We start from the raw sequence: 23586 nt of genomic DNA, 5'->3' as shown, positions 1-23586 counted from the left end.
CTGCAAATCAATCAGTCAATCACTTAATTGTATATACTGAGTGCTTACTGTGTTCAGAGCATTTGGGAGACTACAATATAACAAAGTTGGTAGACATGTTCCCTGCCCACGACGAGCTTACAGTCTAGAAGGACAGGGGCTAAGTCTGGTTTGGTTACTTCACCTCTACCCCGGAGGGTTGTCAAGTGCTTAGCTCATGATCAGCCCTTAATACATACTATCACTTTTGTTATTGTCATTATTACTATTAATAATGATCAATCAATCATATTTATTGAGCACACACTGTGTTCAGAGCACTGTACTAAGCACTTGGAAAAGTACAATTTAACAGTTGGTAGACATGTTCCCTGTTCATGAAGAGTTTACAGTCTGCAGGGGAGACAGGTATTAATGTAAATACATAAAATGAAATGAAAAAGTACTAATAATTATATTGCTTGGTCACAACCCAATATCCCAAGTTCCCCTCCCTCCCCCGGAGTAGTTGGCCTGAATCTGGAGGCTGTTTCTCGCTCGGTTTCCAGACTCGGCCCCAGAGACAACGGACAGATGGTTCACTCTTCTCTCCACTTAGGCAGGAAGTGCCCCCACTCCCAAACCCCCTCAGGGGTCTCCTCTGCCCACACTTGGGCCGGCTAGGGTCACTGCCATCTCCACCCCAGGCCACCAGTCCCAAACTGCTGCTTCCGGACTTCCTTTCCCTCTCACCCCCTGGTCTGGGGAATCAATCAATCAATCAATCAATCATCAATCGTATTTATTGAGCGCTTACTGTGTGCAGAGCACTGTACTAAGCGCTTGGGAAGTACAAGTTGGCAACATATAGAGACAGTCCCTACCCAACAGTGAGCTCACAGTCTAGAAGGGGGAGACAGAGAACAAAACCAAACATACTAACAAAATAAAATAAATAGAATAGATATGTACAAGTAAAATAGTAGTGCCCACCTCATCCCTCATCTTACCTCCTTCCCTTCCCCACAGCACCTGTATATATGTTTGTACATAGTTATTATTCTATTTATTTTACTTGTACATATCTATTCTATTTATTTTATTATGTTAGTATGTTTGGTTTTGTTCTCTGTCTCCCCCTTTTAGACTGTGAACCCACTGTTGGGTAGGGATTGTCTCTATATGTTACCAATTTGTACTTCCCAAGCGCTTAGTACAGTGCTCTGCACATAGTAAGCGCTCAATAAATACGATTGATGATGATGATGATGATAAATAAATAAATAGAGTAATAAAGCAGGGCTGGCTTGGGGGGAAAGAGACCTAAGCACCAACCTCCCACTGTACCCCCTTTTTTATGCTCCTCCTCCTGCCCAGAAGCCCCTTCCCCTTCATAGCTACAGACCACCACTCTCCCCCATCTTCAAAGCCCTACCAAAATCACATCTCCTCCAGGAAGCCTTCCATGACTAACCTCTTATCTCCCCACCTTAATCTCAAGCAATAGAGTACAAGTCGCTTCTCTTCTCCGAGCCTCAGTTGCCTCATCTGTAAAAAGGGGACTGAGACTGTAAGCCCTATATGGGTCAGGGACTGTGTCCAATCCAATAACCTTGTATCTACCCCAGTGCTTCGTACAGTGTCTGGAACATAGAAAATGCATAACAAATACCGCTGTTTATTATTATAGTTATTATCTTTAGGTTATGGGAGGAGATGGGGGAAGTATCCAAGAGCTGAGTTGACATAGATGTGCTGAAGTGGCAGTAGAAAAGGAAGCAGCCTGCCCTAATGGAAAGGGCACTGGCTTGGGAGTCAGAGGACCTGGGTTCTAATCCTAGCTCTGCCATTGTCTGCTGTGTGACCTTGGACAAGTCACTTCACTTCCCTGGGCTTTAGTTACCTCATCTGTAAAATGGGGCTGAAGAAATTGAGCCCCATATGGGGCATGGACTGCGTCCACCTGGATTAGCTTGTATCAAATCTCAGTGCTTAGTCCAGGGCCTGGCTCATAGTAAGCGTTTAACTAGTACCACAGAAAATAGGGTGGAAACATGAGCAATGATTCAAGAAGTCTTCCAGGAGAAGCTGTGATTTCAGAAGGGCCTCGAAGATGGGGAGACCAGTGGAATATCGGATGGGAAGAGGGAGTTTCAGGAAGAAAGGAGGACGTGAGCAAGGGGTTGGCAGGAAGTGAGATGAGAGCAAAGCACTGTGGGGGGGTTGGTTTGAGAGAACTTCACCATCCAGTCCCATCCATGATGGGATGGAAAATTCCCATCGTAGGCTAGGAATACTTCTGTTTATTGTTGTATTGTACTTTCCCAATAGCTTAGTACAGTGCGCTGCATACAGTAAGTGCTCAATAAGTACGATTGAATGAATAAATAATGATACGGTATTTTTAAGTGCTGAGCACTGTTCTAAGCACTGAACGAATGACACCACTGAGGCTGCGGACAGAAATTGGAGACACTGACTCTGTCCAAAACGGAGACCTGATTCCGTAGGATCCCTGGATTTTCGAGCTTGAGTACATGATTGCAGTGTTTGGATCTTGTTTCTATTCCCATTTTTCCGAAAGGGGTTAAAAGCGTACTCTAGTTGCAGTGGACGAAACGAATCAAAGGTACAATCTCCATGGTGGAAAAAAAAAAAACTGAAGAGAAAAATGTTAATAAAAGTTCAAGGAAGGAATCTGAACTCATGACCCCCTGAAACAGCAGCCCCTTCCAAAAAAAAGTTTCCACTGTTGCAAGAGGAACATTGAAAATGACCACAAATTTTCTCTTAAGACCTGGAACACGGATGCTGTGAAACTGAAACAAAACTCAATTGCCTGGTCCCTACCGGCTTTCTCTGAAACACAAGATGACAGGGAAAGGGATCTTGCTTTGCTAATTCAGCTGATGGGAGAAGCAGTGTGACTTAGTGGATAGAGCATGGACCTGGGAATCAGAAGAACCTGGATTCTAGTTCCAGCTCTTCCATTTGTCCGTCGTGTGACTTTCAGCAAGTCACTTCACTTCTTCAAGTCTCAGTTCCCTCATCTGGAAAATGGGGATTAAGACTCTGGGCCTCATGTGGGACACGGACTGTATCCAACCTGCTTACCTTTTATGTGCCCCAGTGCTTGGAACAGTGCCTGGTAAATTTCTCTCTTGACTGTGAGGTTCCCTACCTTGGACGAAAGTACCCATTATGGACTTAGAAAAGTTTTACCATTGTTGATTTGAAAAGACCCATTATGGACTTAGAAAAGATTTGACTGTTTACAGTCAAATGGAGTGACTGTTGTTGTGAGAGGGAACCTTTCTATCAACTCTGTTCTACTGCTCTATTGTACTCTCCCAAATGTGTAGTACAGTGCTCTGCACACAGTAAGTGCTCAATAAATTTGATTGATTGGTTGATTGGAGAGAGGAGGCTGCCTTGTCCCAGACTGCTGGAAGCCATAAATTTCAGCAAAGCATAAAGCCTTCTCTCTTCTCTCTCTCTCTCTCTCTCACTCACTCTGTCTCTCTCCCCCATCCATAACTTATTTGTTAATATTAATGCCTGCCTCCCCATCTAGATTGTAAGCTACCAACTCTGCTTAGTGCTCAGTACAGTGCTCGGCACACAATAAGCGTGCAATAAATACCATTGCTGGATTGATTTCTCGATTCCATGAGGCAAACCCCTGAGAACAACTCTGAGGATGGCCCAGAGAGCCCTGCCCTGAGCTTTGCTGAAATATGGAAGTGGCCAGGTCTTCAGTGATGGGTTGCCAGAGCCCCCTGGAATGCCGGGATAAAAGGGGCTGAGGTGAATTCCAAGTGTCCCAAGGATCCTGATCCATAGATGATGCAGGCTCTGTCATCCTGACCAAAATGTTCTGCCTCATCAAGTTTGCTGCCTAAGGCCAGGGCTTGATTGGTCCTATCATAAATGGGCCATTAATCTGTGTACCCAATGGGACTCTGTGTCTCAGCAGCACCCGGGACAATTGCGAATCTGACCACGGATAGCATCTGTTCTCTACTTAGAGGGAAACCGGGCCTGGAGCTGTCCAGGCTCTTGGAAGGAAACGGGGTTGGGGCCTCAAGGTTCCATCCAAGGAATTCTATTCTTGAATCTTGGGGTGGTTTATCCACTCAGGGATGAAGTGGGTTGGGGAGGGTGCAATGATAGTCATGCCTTTCTTAACCTGCCGGTCAATGGGGCTCACTTCCACCATTTCCATGATGGGGTGGGTGTGGCATCCATAGGTGTGTGATTCTGGGTGTGTTCCTCCATCGGTGTGTGATTCCAGATGTGTTACTCCATGGACGTGTGATGCTAGGTGCTTTATTCCATGCTTGTGTGATGCTAGGTGCGTTGTTCCATGCTTGTGCAATTTTAGATGTGTTATTCCATGGGTGTGTGACTCAACTTGTGATATTCCATCGGTGTGTAATTCTGCATGGCTTATTCCATGGGTGTGTGATTCTAGAATCACACATCTAGCGGTGTTATTCTATGGGATAGCGGTTCTGGGCATGTTATTCCATGGGTGTGCTATTTCATGGGACTGTGTGATTCCAGGTGTGTTACTCTATGGATGTGTAATTCTAGATGTGTTATTCCATAGGTGCGTGGTTCTGGATATGTTATTCCATGGGTTTGTATGATTCTGGGTATGTTATTCCATGGGTGTGCGTGTGTGATTCTGTATGTATTTCACATGTTCGTGTCTGTCCATTCCAAGTGTATATATAAGATACCAGCCCTTTCCCAACTGTATCCCCTCCGTCTTGCATCCCTTCTGTGAGTCCGTCCGTCCACCTGTCCTGTTGGCCTGGAAAATTTATCAGGAGCTACAGAGAGCTCAGAGCCACAGATGGCAACAGTCTTTCCTTCTGTCCTTGGGAGGCTGCTTCTCTGACGGTTTTGAAGTTGAAATTGGATGTTAGGTCGTCGGCCGGAGAGACAAAGAAGCCAGAGGCTTGTTCAAGTGCCGCAGGCCTGTTCCAGCCGGGACAGAGTCGCCCATTGTGTGGGATGCCAGGCAGCCTCCTTGATTTCAACATGATGGGGGAGGGAAGGGGAGACTGCCGAGGGGGGACGAGGGGAAGGGGGCTGTCAGCAGCTGGCTTCCTTCTGTTACCCAGTATTCAAGGAATTGCAGAGAGATAAAGGAAGATGCATGGAGCCACAGAGAGTCACATGGAACAACAGGGAGATGGAGAGAGACACAGGGAGACACAGAGAACCTCAGGGAGACATAGGAGACATACAGGGAACCACAAGGCGATGAAAGGATAATAATAATAATAACAAAATTATTATTATTATTATTTATTAAGTGCTTACTATGTGCAAAGCACCATTCTAAGCACTGGGGAGGTTACAAGGTGATCAAGTTGTCAGCTCACAGTCTTAATCCCCATTTACCAGATGAGGGAACTGAGGCCCAGAGAAGTGGACTCTCCCACAGTCACACAGCTGACAAGTGGCGGAACCAGGATTAGAACCCACGACCTCTGACTCCCAAGCCCGGGCCATTGTAACTAAGCCACCGTGCTTCGGAGACACAGGGAGAAGTGGAAAGCTTACGGAAGATGCAGAGAACCACAGAGAGTCACAGGGAGATGCGGGGAAATTCTGGGAGATGCAGGGAGACATGGGGAGACACAAGAAGTTTCAGGGAACCGTAGAGAGTCACAGGGAGATGTAGGGGGATGAAAGGAGTGCAGAGAATCACAGGGAGATGTAGGGTGCCATGGGGAGATGAATGGGGATGCAGGGACCTGCCTGGAGCTGTGGGGAGACATGGGGGGATGCAGGGAGATGCAGGGAGACACAGAAGGTCACAGGGAGATGCAGGGAGACACAGAGACTCACAGGGAGGTGCGGGCAGACACAGGGAACCACAGTAAGATGCAGGGAGATCAATCAGTCAATCAACTAATCGTATTTATTGAGTGCTTACTGTGTGCAGAGCACTGTACTAAGCGCTTGGGAAGTACAAGTTGGCAAAGGAGTTGCCAAGCGCAGGCTTGGCAGCCAGAAATTTTCAGCTCCTTGAAGGTGGGAAGGAACGGGGAGCTGGGGAGAAATGTTCCAGGGTTCTTCCTTCAGGAGAAACTTTCCTGGATCCAGAAGACCCTGCCTCTACAGTCCCACCCTTCACTCGCACCCTGCTCTGTGAGGCAGGAGGCCTTCCTCTGGGATTTCATCAGCCTGGGAGACAACCTGGGGGCTGGATGCAGTCAGTCAACCAGTTGAAGGACGGTATGTGCAGAGCACTGCCCTAAGCATTTGGGAGAGTGCAAAATGACAGCATGAACAGACATGTTCCCTGTCCATGAAGCTGGGGCAGGATGACAGGTGGGCAAATCTTTCTCTAGATTGTGAGCTCCATAGGGGACATGGACTGTGTCCCACCTGATTATTTTGTTTCTACCCTTTGTTTCTACCCTATTTTGTTTCTGCTTCTGAGAAGCAGCGTGGCTCAGTGGAAGGAGCACAGGCTTTGGAGTCAGAGGTCATGGGTTCAAATCCCAGCTCCGCCACTTGTCAGCTGTGGGACTTTGGGCAAGTCACTTCACTTCTCTGTGCCTCAGTTACCTCATCTGTAAAATGGGGATTAAGACTGTGAGCCCCCCGTGGGACGACCTGATCATTTTGTACACTCCCCAGAGCTTAGAACGGTGCTTTGCACATAGTAAGCACTTAATAAATGTCATTATTATTAATAGCACCAGTAGTAGTTATAACTCCCTCGGAGAATTCATTTGCTCCAGTGGCTTCAACTACCACCTTCCAGTAGGTCCCACCTTCACAACATCGCCAAAATCCACCCTTTCTTCTCCATCCAAACTGCTCCCACATTAATACAACCACTCATCCTATTCTACCTGGATTACTGCGTCAGCCTCCTTGCTGACCTCCTAACCTCCCGTCTCTCTCGACTCCAGTCCATACACCACTCTGCTGCCCAGATCAATTTTCTCAAAACCATTCAGGACATGTTTCCCACTCAAAAAAACTCCAGCGGTTGCCCATCCACCTCTGCATCAAACAAAAAACTCCTCACCATTAGCTTTAAAGCAATCCACCACCTTGCCCCCTCCAATCTCACCTCGCTATTCTCCTAGTTCAACCTAGCCCGCACACTTCGCTCCCCTAAATGCTAACCATCTTCCTGTGCCTCAATTTCATATATCTCACTGACGACTCCTCGCCTGCATCCTGCCTCTGGCCTGGAAGGCCCTCCCTCCTCAAATCCGACAGACGATTACTCTCCCTGCCTTCAAAATCTTCTTGAAGGCACATTGCCTCCAAGACGCCTTCCCTGGCTAAGCCCCTTTCTTCTCCCACTCCCTTCTGCGTCACCCTGACTTGATCCCTTTCTCAGCCCACAGAACTTATGTACATATCTGCAATTTATTTGTTTATATTAATGTCTGCCTCCCCATCTCTAGACTAAAAGCTCATTGTGGGCAGGGAATGTATCTGTCTATTGTTGTATTGGACTCTCCCAAGTACTTAGTATAGTGCTCTGCACACAGTAAATGTTAAATACAATTGAATGAATGGTCAAAGCAACATGGGGGAAAGAGCACGGGCTTGGGAGGCGGAGGACGTGGATTCTAATCCTGGCTCTGCCACATGTCTGCTGGGTGACCTTGGGCAAGTGACTTCACTTCTCTTTGCCTCAGTTTCCTCATCTGTAAAAGGGGAATTAAGACTGTGAGCCCCACGTGAGACAGGGGCTGTCTCAAACCTCATTACCTTGCATCTATCCCGGTGCTTAGGTGGTGCTTGGCACATAGTATTGCTTAACAAATGCCACAATTATTACTGTTATTAGTAGTGGTAGTAATAGGAGGAGTAGAAGTAATAGAAGTAATGAATTATATTAATTTTTTGTCTCCCCTGCTAGGTTGTAAGCTCCTCGAGGGCAGGGATCATGTCTGACTACTTCATTGTACTCTCCCAATTGCTTAGTACAGTGCTCTCCACACAGTAAGTGGTCAGTGCTTGATGGGAAGGGAGATGTCCGGAGAATTCAGGGCCCAGAAAAGCAATCGGGTCAGTCTGCCCAGTCCTGTCAACTTTGAAAGGTCCTGATAGACTAAAGTTCTGAATATTAACCTTGACCAGAGCCCAGGTCTGAATATGTCCATTTATTGTTATGTTGTACTTTCCCAAGTGCTTAATACAGTGTTGTGCACATAGTAAACGCTCCGTAAACACGATTGAATGAATGGGAGCAGTCCCTGAGCAGACAGGAAAAAGAAAGTCTGAGCTTATCAGCTGGACTTTTTCAGAACTGCAGTGCCAATGAGGCAACGAGGAAAAGAGTCCCATCCATCCATGTGACATCAGAGGAGAGTTATCCAGATGCTGCCCTCGGCCGACCCAGCCCGGAGAGTTCTTTCGGTTGCGGAGGGTCAGCGAGATCTGATCCCCTTCAGCGCACTCTCAGTCAGCTTGGCCCTTTCCCCAGCTCAAAGCCACACTGATTTTCCTGGACTGACCACGGCACGATTTCCCAACACCAGGAATTTACCCTCTCCGGCAATCCACACTTTCCCCAAGAATGTTTGGCCTGCCCTTCAGGAATTCTTGTATACTTTGGAATTCTGGGAAGCAGGACAACGGCTAATGAAAAGTCTGCTCCACCCCGGACGTTGAATTCCGCTTGAGTGAGAAAGGGAGGGAGGGAGGGTGGGAAGGAAGGAGGGAGGGACAATTTGCCATGACATGAACGACTTGAGAACCTCCCAAGGCCACTGAAGGAGCAGCAAAGCTGAAGCCATTGCTGCCTGCTGGTCTCAACAAATCCTTATTTTGGGGAGGTCAAGCAAGGCCATCCACTCAATCAATCAGTAGTATTTATTGCATGTTCATCATCATCATCATCATCAATCATATTTATTGAGCGTTTACTATGTGCAGAGCACTGTACTAAGCGCTTGGGAAGTACAAATTGGCAACACATAGAGACAGTCCCTACCCAACAGTGGGTTCACAGTCTAAAAGGGGGAGAGAGAGAACAAAACCAAACATACCAACAAAATAAAATAAATAGGATAGATATGTACAAGTAAAATAAATAAATAAATAAATAGAGTAATAAATATGTACAACCATATATACTTGTCTACAGGTTCATTGTGTACAGAGCACTGTACTAAGCGCTTGGGTGAGTAGGATAAAACAGAGGTGGTGGACTTGTTCCCTGTCTCTTTTCTCCTTCACACCTGGTCTTTCCTCCTCTCCATCTCCTCTCCCACAATCCTAGATCTCCCAGAAAATAACAATAATAATAATAATAGTAATGATTGTGGTCCCCACTCAGGGTCACACCTGCAGAGTTTCCAGTACTCTGCCAGTCTCGACTATGGGAGGGAGAGTCAAGCAGAGGCCTACCTATTCCATTCCTAGCTTGGCCGGTGGCTAGCGAGAGGAAGGCAATCTGCTACAAGCCAAAATTCCCCTGTGCTGGACAGCAGTGGCATGGGAGAGGGTTGAGGGTGGAGACTCAGGTTTACTGCGTGGAAGGAGGCAATGGTGAACCATTTCCATATTTTTACCAAGAAAACTCTATGGATCCACTACCAGAACGATTGCAGATGGAGGAGGGGCATTTTGGGAGAGATGTATCCATGGCGTCGCTATGGGTCGGAGATGACAGCATAAAAAAAGACAATGATTGTATTTGTTAAGTACTTACTAGGCACCGTATTAAGTTTTGGGCAGATACAAGAAAATTGGATTGGACTCATTTCATTCATTCATTGTCGTATTTATTGAGCGTTTACTGTGTGCAGAGCACTGTGCTAAGTGCTTGGGAAGTACAAGTTGGCAACCTATAGAGATGGTCCCTACCCAACAGCGGGCTCACAGTCTAGAAGGGGGAGACAGACAACAAAACAAAACATATTAACAGAATCAAATAAATAGAATAAATGCGTACAAGTAAAGTAAATAAATAGAGTAATAAATATGTACAAACGTATATACATATACAGGTGCTGTGGGGAGGAGGGGAGGTAAGGCAGGGGGAGGGGGGAGGAAGGGGAGTGGGAGGAGGGGGCTCAGTCTGGGAAGGGCTTGGGGCTCACCGTCTTAATCTCCATTTTACAGATGAGGTCACTGAGGCCCAGAGAAGTGAAATGACTTGCCCAAGGTCACCGAGCAGACAAATGGCAGAGCCTGCATTAGTAGGCGGATCCTTCTGACACCCAGGCCTGAGCTCTATTCCTTCCTTCAATCATATTTATTGAGTGCTTACTGTGTGCAGGGCACTGTACTAAGCGCTTGGGAAGTACAAGTTGGCAACAGCATGAGCTCTATCCACTAGCTCATGCTGTTTCTCATGACTCCTTCCCTGAAGCCCACCCTTCACCCTCCCAAGCACTACAGCCCCCCAAACCATCCCCCAGCACGGGTCGACTCCACCCACCCAGAACCGCCCTCGCTTCCCGAAGCTCAGTTTCCCTGCATCAAACCCATCTGCATGCCAGATACCAACCCCACCCAAACCCTCGGAGGAAGCTACCCTTCACTCCCCAACCTCAGTGTGGGCAGGGATAGGGCCTGTTAATTGTTCTAGTGTACTCTCCCAAGTGCTTAGTACAGTGCTCTGCACACTATGGGCTGACTGGCTGACTCCACCATTCTACCTATTGCTCCCCACTCTCAACTGGTTTGTATTGAGTTGGGTGTGGTGCCACTTGTCATCACTGCTTCTGGAACGGGAGTTATGTCCCGGGAGTGTGTGGAGTCAGGGTGACATTGCCCCAAGCGAGTCAGCCCAGGGAGCACTCCGGCATACAGCCAGGGAAGGATGGCCTCATCAGTCACAGACCAGGGAGATGCAGGAGGCCACTGGACTTCGTGCCTTTCCTATTCGCCCCACCCACAGCCCCAGGGCAGAGACGCAGTGACACACCCAGGGAGACCCCTGAGTCTGGGATCGGGGGGTTCTCAAGAGACGAGAGGAGCGTGTTTGAGTAGGCGAGTGGGGAGGATTTCGGAGATGGGTTGGGAAGGAAGACTGAGAAATAGAGAGAGAGACCACGTCCATTTTGAAGGGAAAATGGAGGTTTTATGGCCCTCTGTCTCCCTGGAGAGAATGGGGAGCGACATGCCTAAGGAAGCCTAGGTCTTGTAGTCGGCATCCCGGAACAATTAGGCGGTCAGCCCTGGAGACAACCAGCCTGGGAATAGGAGCCTTTTCACATTTCCAAAGACGCAGAGTCTTTCGACTGAAGGAGAGGGACATGTGTTCTTACTTGGCCATGTCTGCCTCATGTTCACCATTTCTAAAATGGGCTTAGCCCAGCAGAGCTTCCCTCAGACTATGTTAGGAGCATTCCAGAATGGTCAGGTGTTTTGGGGGGGTGTCTTCTTCCTTTCCACCACCACCTCCACCTCTATCTTTATCTCCAGAAGGCCCACGCCCATTACCACCTCCATCATTTTCCCCTCCTATACCACACCCATCACCAACTTCCCCCAGACCAACCCAACTGTCTGATCAGAGCCCAGACCTGGAATACTCAGACGCTCCCCTCCAAGCCCAGCTAATTTACCTAACCCGGCCATCTTCACAATGTGAAATGCAGCCTCTGGTTACAGTAACAAGGGTTTAGGGAATGGGGAAAGATCACCATTGCGAAGACGTAAAAAAAAAGTCCACATGCGGTTTTCATTTTCTGCAGCCACGTGAGAACTGGCCCTGGATCCCGGCTATAAATACCCAGCTGCAGTCAGAGAGGATGAAATGCACACGTGCATGCGTGCGGGCACACACACACACACACACACAAACACACAAAATGCACAGCACATACATGAGAATCAACGTGGATAGACGATGGGCCTGTGAGTCAGAAGAACCTGGGTTCTAATCCCAGCTCTGCCAGATGTCTGCAGTGTGACCTTGGGCAAGTCGCTTCACTTTTGTGTGCCTCAGTTACCTCATCTGTAAAATGGGGATTAAGACTGTGAGCCCTATATGTGACAGATACTGTGTCCAACCTGATTACTTGTATCTTGTACAGGATCTGTGCCAGGTACTGTATCTTGTACAGTGCCTGGCATAGAGTAAGCGCCTAATGAATAGCATAAAGCGGGAAAAAAATTCCTCTCCAGTGACTTGGTGGGATAATGAGAAGAGGAAATGTTACTAGAGAAGACGGAATGAGTTTCCCAAGACTCATCCTCCCTCTCTCCCAAATTTGCTCTGGGCTACTAACCAGACAGACAGGATGTGCATGGAGGGAGAGCACTTGATTTCCCAATCCTCATTGACTTGGATCTCTGAATAAAAGCAGTTACATGTGGATCTCACTTATGGGTTAGCCCTTGGGTTGCTGGGTGACCTTGGGCAAGTCACTGTATTTCTCTATGCCTCAGATTCCTCAACTGTAAAGCGAGGAATCAATCCCTGTTCTCCCTTCTACTCAGACTGTGAGCCCCATGTGGGACAGGGACTGTGTCCAACCTGTTCAAATTGTATCTACCCTAGCACTTCGAAAAAGTGCTCATCACACAGCAAGTTCTTAACAAATGTCACAATTATTAACGATTATCATTACTATCAACCAACACCAAGGGGAATGGCAAAAGGAATGAGACAAGAAGACTCAAGGGAACCTATCTACCTTCAAGTATTTGAAGAGTTAATAATGATATCAATAGTAATAATATTAAGTATTGTTACAATAGAAATAATTATTGTGATTATCCATTATTATTATTGTTATTATAAATAAGAACTTACTATGGGCCAAGCATTGTGTTAAGCACTAAGGTAGATAAAAAATAATCATATCGGACACAATTCTTGCCCCTCACAGGACTCACAGGGTCTAAGAGAGGGGGCAAAGAGGTATTTTATTTCCCATTTTTCAGATGAGGGAATTGAGACCCAGGGAAGTAACTTGCCCAAGTTCACAAAGCTGGCATGAGGAGGACACTGACTATTTTATGATTTCAATGGAAAACCTTGTTCTCAGCACCAGTTTCCACCGAATTCTAGACTCTCACATTTGAAAGGCTGCTGAGGAGTCATGAAGGTCAGCCCCTTGCCTCTGGGCTGGTGAAAACTCAACCACTCTGGTATGAGAGGGGTTGTGTAATTCCCCGTGCCTGGAGATCTAAGAAAGAATAGGCACCCCTCTCTCATGGATAGCTTAGGTTTTTTTGTTTGTTTTTTTAAGTGGTATTTGTTAAGCACTTACTACCTGACAGGCACTGTACTAAGCACTGGGGTAGATACAAGCACAACAGGTTGGACAAAGTCCCTGTTCCATATGGGGCTCACAGTCTTAATCCCCATTTTACAGATGAGAGAACGGAGGCATAGTGAAGTGAAATCCCCCCTCTAGACAGTGAGCCCGTTGTTGGGTAGGGACGGTCTCTATATGTTGCCAACTTGTACTTCCCAAGTGCTTAGTACAGTGCTCTGCACACAGTAAGTGCTCAATAAATATGATTGAATGAAATGAATGAAGTGACTTTCCCAAGATCACACAGCAGACAAGTGGCAAAGCCAGGATTAGAACCCAGATCCTTCTGACACCCAGGCCCATGCTCTATCCACTGGGCAGTGCTACTTCTCTTAGCTGTTGATCTGCTGGGATGCCTAGAACTGGAACAGACCCAGATTCTTCCACAGGAGGATCCTTCTAAGCTCTGGTGCTCTACGATTTGCTGAAAACTGAAACTGAGACATCAGTTCAAAGAACAGAGAAAGATGAGCAATTCTGCTCAGTTTTGGAGGGTCTCATTGCTGGGAAGATCTTGTGTTGGGTGGGAGACCTGCCTTTGCCTATAAGTAAGAGGATGGATTAGAATGATAATAATAATAGTAATAATAATTGTGGAATTTGTTGTGTGCTTACTATGTGCCAAGTACTGTAGACGAGCATAGGGAGACGAGCGTGGCTTAGTGGAAAGAGCCCGGGCTCTTCTGACTTCTGGGAGTCAGAAGTCGTGGGTTCTGATCCTGGCTCCGCCACTTATCAGCTGTGTGATCTAGGGCAAGTCACTTAACTTCTCTGTGCCTCAGTTACCTCATCTAGAAAATGGGGATTAAGACTGTGAGCCCCACGTTGGACAACCTGATAACCTTGTATCTATCCCAGCACTTAACAAATATTATTATCATATTAATATTATTATACTATTATATATATTATATGATGTTATCATGTTACATTATTATATGATATATTATTATATTGTTACTATATAATATATTTTATATTATATATTGTATATGTTATATTCTGTTGTATTACATTATATTATGATATTAATACTACTGTACTGAGTGTTTAATATATGCCAAGTACTGTTCTAAACGCCAGGGTCGATAGATGCTAGTGCTCCAGTGGACGGCAGGACCACTTTCCTTTCTTCCTGAGGTCTAATCGAACTCCTTCTTGGTGTATGAACGCTCTCTTCCCTGCCAAGCAGACTCCAGTGGGATTAACATAGGAGCAACCTCCAATCTAAATAACCTCATTCATTGGATCATATTTATTGAGCACATACTGTGTGCAGAGCACTGTACTAAGTGCTTGGGAGAGTACAATACAACAGTGAGCAGACATGTTCCTTGACCACAATGAGTTTACGGCATGCAGGAGGACAGAGGTGATGGGGAATCACTGACCTAACTATTCCCCCAAATCACTCTTCCCTTCCAGGGAAGCAAAAGTGGTAATTGGTTAATCAGCCAATGGGATTTATTGAGTGCTGTGCAGAGCACTGCACTAAGCATTTGGGAGAGTACAACACAACAGGGTTGGTTGACACATTCCCTGCCCGCAAGGAGCTTATAGTATAGAGGGAGATGCAGACATTGATAGAAAGAAATAAGCGATAGGTATGTATATAAGTGCTGTGAATAGATCTGTAAAGCCCAGAGACTGAATCGACCAAAGGCAGAGATTCCAAACACTCTCTTTATGGTAGAGACTGGCTCAGGCTGTGTCTCTTGGCTCTCAGATAGAGAGATTATGATTAGATCAACAGCCTGAAACACAGTGACGCTTGACAAAGTGGCTCCATTTTCGGTCTAAAGCTTTACACCCTCCCTGGCACAGATGAATATCGAAACTGAATACACAGAATAATGATGGTATTTGTTAAGCGCTGACTGTGTGTCAGGAACTGTTCTAAGAGCTGGGGTAGATGCATGCTTATCAGGTTGGACACAGTCTCTGTCCCACTTGGGGCTCACAGTCCCGTTTTACAGATGAGGTAACGGAGGCACAGAGAAGTAAAGTGACTTGTCCAAGGTCACACATTGGAAAAGTGGCGGAGACGGAATTAGAACCCAGGTCCTTATGGCTCCCAGGCCCGTGTTCTACCCGCTTGGCTATTGATTGATGGATTAGATTGGTAGACTAGATTGATAGAACCTTCCCAGAACCTTGTTCTCAGCTCTGGTTCCCCCCACCAAAAATAAAATCACTCCAAAATCGTCTCTACTTTCCATCTGCCAGAAAGAACATTACAGGACACAACCAGAAGCAGCCCTATATTAGCTGATTTTACCTGAATAATTAACAAACCAATGGTTTTTACTGAGCACTTACTATGTGCAGAGCATTGAACTAAGCACTTGGGAGAGTACCATGTAACAGAGTTGGCAGACCCATTCCCTGATTACATGAGTTTATAGCCTAGAGGGGGAGATAGACATTAATATAAATAAATAATTAATGATGTATAATTTAAAGATATGTACATAAGTGCTATGGGTTTGAAGGGGAGGTGATTACCAACTATCCAAAGGTCACAGATCCAAATGCTAACAAAACCAGATAGACTTGGCTTGATCATCATCATCATCATCAATCGTATTTATTGAGTGCTTACTGTGTGCAGAGCACTGTGCTAAGCACTTGGGAAGTACAAGTTGGTAACATATAGAGACAGTCCCTACCCAGCAGTGGGCTCACAGTCTAAAAGGGGGAGACAGAGAACAAAACCAAACATACTAACAATATAAAATAAATAGAATAGATATGTACAAGTAAAATAAATAGAGTAATAAATGTGTACAAACATATATACATATATACAGATACGTATATCTGTATACATATTATATATGTATACATGTATGTATGTATACATGTATACAATATACATGTATGTAATATACATGTATATGTATATATTAGTAGCAGTGGTCATTTTTATGAATTTCCTACTATGTGCAAAGCATTGTACTGAAGCCTAGGGAAATGTTCATAGATGAGAAGCAAGATGGCCTAGTGGATAGAACATAGGCCAAGGAATCAGAAGGACCAGGGTTCTATTTCTGGCTTGGCCGCTTGCCTGCTGTGTGACTTTGAGAAAGCACTTCATTTCTCCATGCCTGACTAGCATGTATCTACCCCAGTGTCTAGCACAGTGCCTGACACAAGTAAATGCTTAACAGATGCCATTAAAAGATTAAAATTCTCTCAGCTGGCTGCAGAGAATCAGGCCTTTAACATCGGAACAGAGATAATAGGATTGGAATCTCTTTGCGACAAGAGAGAGGACACACCAGCGGCTTCACCTTTCCTCACAATCCTTTGCACTTTTCTGTCATGATGGATTTGAAAGGCCACTGAGGGACCACGGAGAAGCCTCCCATCCAGGCTTCGAGAATCTTCTGATCCCAGAGTCAAGCCGGCTCCAGAGAAAGGGAGCTGAGGGGTGGGGAGGGGTAGTAGCTTGGCGAAAGTCATGTTGGGACACAAGGAGAGAGAAGGCTTGAACGAAAACAAATGGGAACTTCAAAGCCAAAACGTCAACTGGAAGGATTAGCCAGAGGCCGTCCAGTCTGGAAGGCCAGCCAGCTGCTGCCGTTCCCTCAACTCTGGGGTCTCCCAGGCTCCCCACTTGGCGACCTTTCCATTCCCCCCCACCATTCAACCAGATTTGTGTCTTCCCACTGGTCCCCTGACTGGCCACAGACCCCGACAAACGACTTGCCCCCCACTCTCAGGGCCGACTCCCGATGGCAGGTGAGTGAGACAGCCACCACAGGAGACAAGCATGACAAGGCCCCTGATCCTCACTACTGTTCAAAGCTCAGAAGTTGAAAACCTGTGTGGCCTAGCTGAAAGAGCACGGGCCTGGGATTCAATAGGGTCTGGGTTCTAATCTCTCCCAAGCTCTCCCAAGCACTTACTACAGTGCTCGGCATATAGGAAACTCTCAGAAAATACAAGTGATTTATTGATGAAGAGAAGCAGCGTGGCTCAGTGGAAAGAGCACAGACTTTGAAGTCCGAGGTCATGGGTTCAAATTCCGGCTCTGCCAATTGTCAGCTGTGTGACTTTGGGCAAGTCACTTAACTTCTCTGGGCCTCAGTTACCTCATCTGTAAAATGGGAATGAAGACTGTGAGCCCCCTGTGGGACAACTAATTGTCTTGTAATCTCCCCAGCTCTTAGAACAGTGCTTTGCACATAGTAAGCGCTTAATAAATGCCATCATTATTATTATTATTATTATTGATGTGTGTTTGGGGGTAATAATGGTGGTATTTGTTCAGAGCCTAATATGTGACAAGCTCTATTCTAAGTGCTCGGGGAGATACAGTTAATCAAGTTGGACACAGCCTCTGTCGCACATGGGGCTCACAGTCCAAGTAGGAGGGAGAACAGGCATTGAATCACCATTTTACAGATGAGGAAACTGAGGCCCAGAGAAGTAGAGAAGCTTACCCAAGAGAACACAGCCAGCAAGTGGCAAAGCTGGGGTTGAACCCAGGTCCTCTAATTCCCAAGGCTGTGTCCTTGCTAGTAGACCACACTGCTTCTCTAACCCCCACACCCCTGCCCTGCCCTAAGAGCATAGCTGGGTAGTCACAATAAACACCTGTCCCAACTGAAACAAAAAGATTTGTTCATTAGCATTTGTGAATGCCCGGATTGCATTCACAAAGGGCGTTTTTTGTTTTGGTGTTTGTTTGTTTTTTTGTGGCATTCATTAAGCACTTACAATGTGCCAGGCACTGCAGTAAGTACTGCTGTAGATGCAAGCTAATCAGATTGGATACAGTTCCTGTCCCACATGGGGGCTCACAGTCTTAATCCCCACTTTACAGATGAGGGAACTGAGGCACAGGCAAGTGAAGTGACTTGCCCAAAGTCACCCAGAGGACAAGTAGTGGAGCCAGGATTAAAACCCAGGCTCCTTCTGACGCCCAGGCCTGTTATCTGGGCATTAGGTCAGGCTGTTTTTCAGGGTGCTAAACGGGATGGTCAGAGAGGGGGTTTATTCTCCTGTCCACTAGTATTACCTGAATGAGCCGGGAACAGAGCAGAACCTACTTGTTAGATACAGAGGTTGCTGCATTTTGGGAGGGAAAGAGCAGTCAGCTGGTAGTTAAAATCTTGGGATTTGTTTGGCAAATGTGTTTCATTGATCTTTCTCTTTGATCCATATTCCCCTCTCCCAATAGGCTCCTGCACGCTTATTCCCCTCCCAAAGGTTTTTTTTGTTTTGTTATTTTGAATTGTATTCGTTAAGCATTTATTATGGGCCGAGCGCTGAATTAAGCACTGGGGTAGATACAAGGTAATCAGGTTGGACACGGTCCATGTACCACATGAAGCTCACAGTCTCGATCCCCATTTTATAGACTGAGACATAGAGAGGTGAAATGATTTGCCCAAGGTAACTCAGCAGACAAATGGCGGAGTGGGATTAGAACCCAGTTCCTTCTAACTCCCAGGTCCTTGCTCTCTCCAGTTCCCACATGGAGCTCACAGTCTTAATCCCCATTTTACAGATAAGGTCACTGAAGCACAGAGAAGTTGACTAGCCCAAGACATATGGCAAACAAGGGGCAGAGCTAGGGTTAGAACCCAGTTCCTTCTGATTCCCGGGCTCGTGCTCTATCCGCTAGAAAGGTGCTGGAGGATGCGTTCCTTGAAATGACAATTTTCTGAGGGAAGGGAGTTGAGGTCAAGCCTGTGAGTCAGAAGGCCCAGGTTCTAATCCGGCCTCCACCTCTCGCCTGTAGAGTGACCTTGGGCAGGTCTCTTGATTTTCCCTTGCCTCAGTTTCTTCATTGTAAAATGGGGATTCAATAATAATAATAATAATAATGGCATTTGTTAAGTGCTTACTGTGTGCAAAGCACTGTTCTAAGCGCTGGGGGGATGCAAGGTGATCAGGTTGTCCCACGTGGGGCTCACAGTCTTAATCCCCATTTTACAGATGAGGTAGCTGAGGCGCACAGAAGTTAAGTGACTTGCCCAAGGTCACACAGCAGACACGTGGAGGAGCTGGGATTCGAACTCACGACCTCCGACTCCAAAGCTCGGGCTCTTTCCACTGAGCCACGCTGCTCCTTCCTACTTAGGCTGAGCCCTATCTAGTACAGCAAAAATGTCCTATATAATTAACGTGTATCTACCCCATTGCTTAGAACAGTGCATGGCACGTAGTAAGTGCTTGACACATACAAACAATAATAATAATAAAAATAATAATATTACTACCTAATCACCTTGCCCCCTCCTACCTTACCTCGCTGTGTTCCTATTTTAACCCAGCTTGCCCACTTTGCTCTCCTAATGGCAATCTACTCACTGTACTTCGATTTTGTCTCTCTCACCGCCTACCCCTTGCCCGCATCTTGCCTTTGGCTTGGACCACCCTCCCTCTTTATATCCGACAATTACTCTCTCCCTCGTCATCACAGCCCTATTAAAAGAACCTCTTCTCCAAGAGGGCTTCCTTGGCTAAGCCCTCATTTCCTTTTCTCCCACACCCTTCTGCCTCACCCTTGCACTTGGATATGCATCCTTTATTCACCCCTTCCTCACCCGGACACCACTTATGTACATGTCCATAACTTCCTTATTAGTATTAATGACTGTCTTCCCCTCTACACTGTAAGCTCATTGTGGGTATGGAATTTGTTTACCAACTCTGTTATATTGTATTCTCCCAAGAGCTTAGTAGCCAAGCACACAATAAGTGCTCAGTAAATATGATTGATTGATTAATAACAGTAATAATAATAATGAAGGCATTTATTAAGTGCTTACTATGTGCAAAGCACTGTTCTAAGCGCTGGGGAGGTTACAAGAAGATCAGGTTTCCCATGGGGGGCTCACAGTCTTAATCCCCATTTTACAGATGAAAGAACTAAGGCACAGAGAAGTCAAGTGACTTGCCCAAAGTCACACTGTTGACAATTGACAGAGCCGGGATTCGAACCCATGACCCCTGACTCCAAATCCCATGCTCTTTCCACCAAACCACGCTGCTTCTCTAATTAATTAGATTAATTAGAAAGATTGATTAGATTAATTAATTAGATTAGATTAATTAGAAACATTAGAAAGATTAATACTTTCTGAGTCCCTTGTGGAACCGGGAACATGTCCAACCTGATTGTCTTGTATTTACCCCAGTACTTAGTACAATGCTTGGCACATAGTAAGTGCTGAACACTACAGCTATTACTATTACAAGGGTAGAATTCATTTCTAAGCAGCTCCCTGACTTCAGTGCTTGCGCACAAACACACACACATATTGTAAACTCATTGGGGGCAGGGAATGTGTCTGTTTATTGTTTTATTGTAGTAATAATAATTATTATTATGGCATTCGTTAAGCCCTATGTGCCCCACTCTGTTTTAAACACTAGGGGAGATACAAGGTAATCAGGTTGTCCTACGTGGGGCTCACAGTCTCACAGATGAGGTAACTGAGGCACAGAGAAGTGAAAAGTGAAAAGCCCAAAGTCACACAGCAGACAAGTGGTGGAGGCAGGATTAGAACCCATGACCTCTGACTCCCAAGTCTGCGCTCTTGCCACTAGGCCATGCTGCTCCTCCTAAGAGCTTAGTGCAGAGCTCTGCACACAGTAAGTGCTCAATAAATACAACTGACTGACTGACAACTGACTGATTGATACACACACACACATTGCAATTTCCCTCAGCCTTGACATCCTCTATGGCGCAGTCCAGGTTGCGGGGAGCCGTGCCATCTCCTTACGGCTTCCCCTTCCTGTCAGCAAACCACCCCCGCCTCGCCCCTCCCCAAACCATGCCCTGGCCCTCCTCCTCCGCCTTCCCCGGCGCCCAGGACCAGAGGAGTCCCAGCCAGCTTCCTGACCGGCTAAGATGCCAAAGCTGAGACGAATGATTCTTCCCAACTCTGCCTCCCCACCCGAATTCGTTCCTCCAACCAGAGCCCTCTGCGATGTCCACTCTGATGCCAAGCGTGACAAGCGTGAGCCCTCAGATTGGGAGCCGGGCACATGCCTTGATCTCCTCTCGGGTTTCTGGAGATTAATTCCATCATATTTATTGAGTGCTTACTGTGTGTAGAGCACCGCACTACCTGATCAACTGATGACATCGGCCTGGGGTAGAACTTGCCTGTCTCTCCGACCCCCTCTGGCCCAAACACTCCCACCTCCTTCCAAAGACCCCAGACTCACATGGCGGGGGTGGGGGGCATGACCCTCCAGGAACAGTATCGAAGCCACCCCACTGTGGGGAAGCATAATAATAATAATTGTGGTATTTGTTAAGAACTTATTATGTGCCAGGCACCATACTAAGCACTGGGGTGGACATAGTCCCTATCCCATGTGGAGCTCACAGTCTCAATCCTCCTTTCACAGAAGAGGTCGGTGAGACCCAGAGAAGTGAAGCTTGCCTAAGGCCACATGGCAGACAAGTGGCAGAGTCAGGATTAGAACCCATGACCTTCTGACTGCTGGGTCTGGGTACTATCCACTACGCCGTGCTGCTTTCCATCTCCAAGTTCCCGCCGTTCTGATTCCAACTCTGAGAAAACCCAAAGCGGGGAGGGAGTCCCTGGGCACCCCCCTCCCTCCCAGTTCCCTTGGCCTCACCCAGGCACAGGCCCAGTGGTCTCCCGGCAAGCCGGCTGGGAAGGGTTAACTCGGCCAGACCTCAGCAATCTGTGTTCAATTTTGATAAAAATCTCTCTCCGCGCCCCCCACCCCACTCCAGTCCAGATGCCTCTCTTTCTGCTGAAGACTCACATTTTATTTGGGGAAATGTGTGGTACTGAACAGTCGGTATCCAGTGTGGCAGGAGGCGGGGAGGAACTGGGGAGTCAGATTCCGGGGTCCTACGCCCGCAGAGTACACCTAATTGAAGGGAGAGTGGGGTGTCCTCCCTACTCGGCCCTTTTCCCCAGCTGCTAAGACACGGCTAGCAGCCTCAGTCTTGTAGTGGAGAAGGGTTACCTCGGGTTTCCCCTACAAATCACTCACACACACACAAATTTCCCCTACAATCACACTCAGACACAAACACACACACACACAAATGTTTCCCCTCTAATCCTTCACATACATTCCCCCTACGATCACACACTGATACATGCACATTTACCCTACAATCCTACACATACACACATATATACCTCCTACAACCACATAGACACATACACGTTCCTCCTACAATCACACACAGACACACAGACACATTTCTCCTACAATCACTCACAGATACACAGACACTCCCCCCACAACCTAACACACAAATATACAACCTCTCCCCTCTCCCGGCCCAGACCTGAGGACCAGAAAGAAGGCACTTTGCTCCTTGTTGTGAGAGGAATAGCCTGTCACCAGAAATGGGGATGGAAAGTGTTAAAATCCAGCCAAATTAGGAAGCCAGCGTGGTGGGGGTTTGGGATGAACCATGGGGAAGTTACCCCATCTTGCTGGGATTTGAGAGTGTGTGTGTAGCGGTATGAGAATGTGTGTCAATGTGGGTTTGTTCATATGAGCGTGTGAGGGTGTGGGTGTCCGGCGAAAAAAGGGAACAGATTTCAAATCCCCAAATCGTTATCTTAAAGTTTTTTCCTCAGACATTTCCTTGACATCAGTGTCCCATCTCCCCTTACAGCCCATTCTCCCATGCACGTACAAACACAGCGTAGAAGAGAACCCGGGCTGTCAGTAGCAACTGTCTCCACACACTTGGGAAAGAACATATCCGCCACAAAACCTAGAGGAACCCGGTTTCGAAGGCCCCTCTAAGTATTCTGGAGGAAGCAAAGGAACGGCAGAAATGGTTCCCCCAACCCTGAAACAAGAGAGCAAACAGACAGCAGGCTGGCCGCACTTACATTGTGTTCGCCGTGTCCTGCGTCCTCTCCCTCCTGCTGCAGTTCTATAATCCACACAGAGGTCGGCTTGTCTGCTCTCCCTCTCTGTACTGTACTGTGCTCCGATGGGAAATGCCGCTGTTTTCACTTTCAGACCCACTCCCTTCTTCCCTCCCTCCCTCTCCCGGCCCTTGACGTCACGCTGCCTCGGAGAGATATTTATGGCGAGGACAGGCTAAAATTTCACAGGGATGGCGTTATGATCGCAGTTCCTTGGGATTTGTCATTTTCACACTTTCGGGCAGAAAAGCTACACAAAGAAGGGAGTGAGGGGGCGGGAGGGAGGGAGGACGGCAGTGGACAATGAGGCGAACTGTTTGAAAAGCTGGCACGGGAGACCCGTTTCCTCTGCCTCTCTTTGGAAAACACTTGTGGGTTGAGGAGGTGAAAATCAGGGCCCCCTTGGCCACGGGAAATGTGTTTCTCCTGAACTTTCCCTCTCGTCTTACAGGCGG

The 23586-nt window shown here is 46.9% G+C and overlaps 1 protein-coding gene and 1 non-coding gene across 3 annotated transcripts in view; one reads left to right on the top strand and one right to left on the bottom strand.

Moving 5' to 3' along the window:
- DAAM2 (dishevelled associated activator of morphogenesis 2) overlaps positions 1 to 23165 on the bottom strand; it is a 109268-nt gene extending 86103 nt beyond the window's left edge. For both annotated transcript variants that reach the window (XM_038761281.1, XM_038761283.1), the window contains exon 1: positions 23093 to 23165. The gene's annotated coding sequence lies outside the window, so the exon portion shown is untranslated. The remainder of the gene's footprint in view (positions 1 to 23092) is intronic.
- Positions 9280 to 9417, top strand: LOC119941109. Its single transcript, XR_005455137.1, has one exon. It is a non-coding gene; the product is annotated as a small nucleolar RNA SNORA7 (small nucleolar RNA).
- Positions 23166 to 23586: the final 421 nt, after the last annotated feature.

This window comes from Tachyglossus aculeatus, chromosome 19 (genome assembly GCF_015852505.1).
Source record: "Tachyglossus aculeatus isolate mTacAcu1 chromosome 19, mTacAcu1.pri, whole genome shotgun sequence".
NCBI classification, from domain to species: Eukaryota; Metazoa; Chordata; class Mammalia; order Monotremata; family Tachyglossidae; genus Tachyglossus; species Tachyglossus aculeatus.
Note: the sequence above shows the minus strand (reverse complement) of the source record. Positions and strands in the feature narration are given on the sequence as shown.